This window comes from Montipora capricornis, chromosome 5 (assembly GCF_036669925.1).
Source record: "Montipora capricornis isolate CH-2021 chromosome 5, ASM3666992v2, whole genome shotgun sequence".
Taxonomy (NCBI): Eukaryota; Metazoa; Cnidaria; class Anthozoa; order Scleractinia; family Acroporidae; genus Montipora; species Montipora capricornis.
In genome coordinates, this window is record NC_090887.1 from 25,458,881 (window position 1) to 25,463,880 (window position 5,000).

The window sequence follows — 5,000 nt, forward strand, 5'->3', positions numbered from 1 at the left end:
CAATAAAACTCATTGTTTGACCTTGAACCGACAAAGACGATCTGTCACATCACGAGCTATAGTACGTAGGTGAGTTCTAATTTTAACGCGATTCCTATTTGCTAGCGTCTGACAGTCAACTCTGAAATGACTTCTTTCCTTTTTCGTTCGCTTACTGACGATTTGCTTGCGATTCAAGAAAAACTAGACCCTTCGTAAGGTACACTGGGTTGCCTGTGGTACGTGCACCGTTCCAGACAATTTTTCAAGTTGGGGCGGGGGATCATCAAGACCATTTAAGGGGTCACCCAGAAGTCATACCAGCAGAGGCCCTTTGGCTCACAGGTTCTCACACGTTCGCTCGAAGAAACAGATCTGTCCTTGCGTAATATGTAGCTCTAACAGTGCACGATATTGTTTTGGTATTGTCTATCATTATATTGCCATGGTAGAAGTCTTGTGTAAATAGCCTGAGAAGACATGTGGTTACTAGCAAAGTACTGAACCCAGAAAGATTGAAGAAAATAAATGGGAAGTGAGAAACATTGGCTTCTGGGCTGACATGTTGATAAACTTCTTATCACCACAACTTTAAGCGTGCCCTCTGAGCACCTGACAGCTTTGTAATACTAAAGTTTACTAAAGTTAATTCTGTCCGGCGGGGTTAGTGTCTGGATGGGTGACCAAAAACATATACCCCTTCGTTAAACAGAAGCATTGGACTGAAAATACTACTAAAGCTAACAAATGCGAACTCAGCAAGGTACAGATTTTGTTAGCTTGCTTTATGCAAAAACAAATATTGATGCAAAAGTAAATAAATATTGATACATGGTTTTTAGAAAGAGCAGAAGGAAGTTTCCAGGACAGTCGCTCGAGAATAACATATTTACGACATGAAAACAACATTAATTTTGAACCGTGAATATAGCATATAAACAGTTACGACCAGCGACAAACATTTTGGGAGATTTTTGCTACGATCAATTTTGTTATTGTACGTTTTGGCTTCACAAATAAATCGCAAAATCGAAAGTGACATCGCCGGAACTCAGCGGGCGCCATGATTACTAGTAAGTTACCGCGGCATATTTACTTGCCAAACAGTAAAGCATCTGATTTAAATGATGGCAAGATACCGGGTTTTCTTAAGTTTCTTTTTCTGTCAAGTGATATAAAGTTTGACAATAAATGAGCGAATTCCAAACAAAGATCACAATCGCCCACCATTGTTTCTGAGACGAGGTTATTTATCACCAGGTAATTCCATCATTTTGGAAATAGCAGCGACTTTATTATTCACCGGCGTCACAATTTTTTGCTGATTTTGGGGCTCATTTTGTTGAAACTCACGCTTGCTTCCAACAGACCTGTTTATTTTCATGAAACTTTTCCTGCTTACACAGAAATACTAAAAATATCCTCCCGTATCACGTTTCAACCTTAAGCGCGAAAATTCAATACACAACATGATATTATAATTCACAAAGGCAGAAAATATCACAGAATCCTTTTCCAGCGAAACATTTTATTGAAACAAACAACATAAGATGCACTAAAACGCCATACACGTTGCAAATGACTTTCCATTGCTGGTTAACGAGAATAACAAACTCACGAGGCAGAATGTATATTTATATTTAATTAAGTTAGCACAACAGAAAAACGCTGACCTCAGTTTGACACGAAAATGCTTTATTATTGCCATAAAAACTATCCAGTTAAGCTCGCATATTATAAAACATGATGAATTCATAAAGACCACCTTTTCCACCGAACAATTTTTTGAAACAAACAACATATTTTCTCTTAGAGACGAAAACCTCTTCCTATTTCATTGCATGCGTGAGGACAAGAAACTCAATCGTGTCAAATTACCATGTACTTCAGGCTCAAACCCTTTCCTGAAGAACAGTTTCCTTGAATAACAAGAAAATGCTTTACTATTGGCATAAAAACTATCCAGCACACATATCATAAAACATGATGAATTCATGAAGGCCACCTTTTCCAGCGAACAATTTTTTGGAAGAAACAACATATTTGCTATTATTGCGTGCGTGAAGAGAAAAAACTCAATCGTGTCAAATATGCGCAATAGTACAACAACTAAAATTTCAGGAACAAACCGTTTCCATGAAGAACCTTTTCCTTGAATAATGAAGCACAAAATAGACGACAAGCTTTCTTTCAAATTATTCTTGGCTGTCACATTTCCATTTTTTTTTTACCTGAAGACTATGCAGAGTTGATCACAGATCCACTTAAGGAGTTAGATTCGTTCTCTGTCTTTGTTGAAACCATAAGTTACCAGAGAATTTTCCATTTGGTTTCAGTGTTCTACATAACAGCACACTTGGCAAAATCTTAAAAATGCAGCTCACTTTGATTTCGGCTCGACGAGCGACAGATTGTTGTCGAAGTCCATTACTCGTCGCTGTTAAGATTCCACCGCCTGTCTTGTTCAGTATCCAAATAACTGCCATTATTGAGCTTAATAAGGGTATATTTTGTTCAAAGATCCACTAAAACGCCATTCGCGCTACATTACTTTGGGCGCCATTGCCGGTTAAGTTTATCATTCTACTGTATCCACCAGAGAATTCTACGCATTTCCACTACCCTCTCTATCCTAAGAAAATACGAGCAGAAGGCTCTATGCACAAAGATACCACTTAGCAGGGGAGTGACAGGCAAGACTTTTACTGACACGAATAAAAAAAAAGAAAACAAATAAAACAAACAAATCCCACCCAATTTCCGACTGGGATTGCCATACTGGCAACCCAGTAATTAATTGCCTAACTGGTGAATTCGACAGTGGATTGCGCTGGAAACATCGATTTCACCCTCATTCCTTCGTGATTCATGCGATCAGTCGGTTTTCCTAGTGAAATTAACCGTGGAATTCACTAGTTAGGCAGCGAAGAAAATGTTACATAATTAAGCAATATCCGGGAAAACCGAAAGGCGGACAGTTCCAAAGCCTTTTATTTTCACTAATCCTACAGCCAGTAAAAATAAACAAGCCGAGGGCTCCGCCTTTAGGCTTGGCTAAATCTATATATGAAATGAGTGTCTAACTGAAGTAAATAAAGAACTCTTTAAGGCCACACTTAAAGTAAAGGAAGATCACAGTTATGATCACATTTGGACCTTAAATGGAAGGATTTATTTGCGGAGGGACCAAGACAGCTCTGTCGAAAGCAGAAAGATTTAGGATCTAAGAAGATTTAAGATTTGCATACATACATACATACATACTTAATTTGTTAAAGCAGGTCGGTAGTGGCAGCTAAAGAGCTGATGTGGACCAGCTAAACTTAATAATACAATTAAATCCTACCATATAAACCTACCAATTAAACTACAATACTTTTTAAGACTAGGATACAAACGTTAATACTAAAGTAAAAAACTGTCTACTTACAACAAGAGAAAATAACCTACTAATTTTAGATAGATTCAAAAAAAGAAAAAAATTTAAGAGGTGTAAGTACTAACGTTTAATAATACAAAAAGTTAATATCCTTATTAAGATTAACTGTAGTCCCTTTATTAAATGTTATTTTGTTGAGGCTGGTTTTGTTGCGGTTCAGTGCTACTTTCAAAGCATCTAGCTTTTCCAAGTTCCTTGTCCTTCTATCCAGTGAATTCCATACCACAATCCCCCTATATGAGAAGCTATTTCTTCCTAACTCTGTTTTCTTCCGTCTCACCTCAAGTAATACACCTTTGCGCTTGGATTCAGTAAAAGTAAAGAATGGCAATAACCTATGGTTTAAGCCCTGCGTAACTTTAAAAACCTCTATAGCAAACCTACGTTTGTAAAGGTATCCTAGATCTTGCCACTTGATATAGCTCAGTACTTCACTTTCTAAAATATTCTGAGGAACTCTATGGATAAATCTACCAACTTTAACATGTAAGTTCTCAATTTCATATAGCTTAGCCACAGAACAGTTGCCCCAGACAGATATGAAATATGTTATTTGTGGAATTACCGTTCTAAAATAAAATGCCTCTAGTAATTTGGGTGATAGATATCGCATTTTATTTAGCACACGATACTGACCACTTAGTGATTTATGTGTCTTCTCTAACTGATCTTTCCATGTCAGTTTGTTGTCGATAACCACACCCACTAATTTTGTTTCATTGTGTAGTCGATTTGTGTACCCCCATGCGTCACAGGCAACAGTGGGCCCACAAACTGATCACGTTGGATAATCATTACTTCGGACTTTCCAGAGTGCCGAGTCAGCTTATTTAGTCTGCAGAAAGCGCAGATCTCTTTAAAGAGACAACTCAATTTAATTGTAACATCATCAGGATTATCTCCAATTACAAAGGCAGTGGTGTCGTCTGCATACAGATGTAGCTCGCCTTGTGTTATGCAATCGGGGAAATCATTAACATAGATCGAGAACAGCCTAGGCCCAAGTAACGAACCTTGTGGGACACCGTATTTAACTTCTAATACAGGCGATTTCACTCCATTTAGTTCAACAAATTGGTGTCGATTTGATAGATAGCTATTTAGCCAATGAAAAAGGTTGCCACTAATGCCACAGGCCTGCAATTTATGGGACAAGATTGCTGGACAGACCGAGTCAAAGGCTTTCCGGAAGTCTATAAATATAGCGCCAATAACTTTTCCTTGATCGATATGATGATTCCAGGTTTCAGTAAGGTACAGTAGGAGAGACTCTGATGATATACCTTTCCTGTAACCCCACTGGTTGTCATGCAGTACGTCATTCAGGTGCGGATCAATGGTATCACAGAGGACTGACTCTACAGCTTTACTAGGTATACTCAACATAGTCAGTGGCCTGTAATTCCCACAGTCTGCACAGTCTCCACCTTTGTATAATACTTTAACTTTACCAATCTTCCACTGACTTGGATATTTACCTTGCTCGTAGCTCATTTTGCTTAAATCTGAGATGCCATACGCAATTTCCTTTGAAACAATTTTCATTTCTTTTGATGTTATACCATCACTCCCATGGGATTTT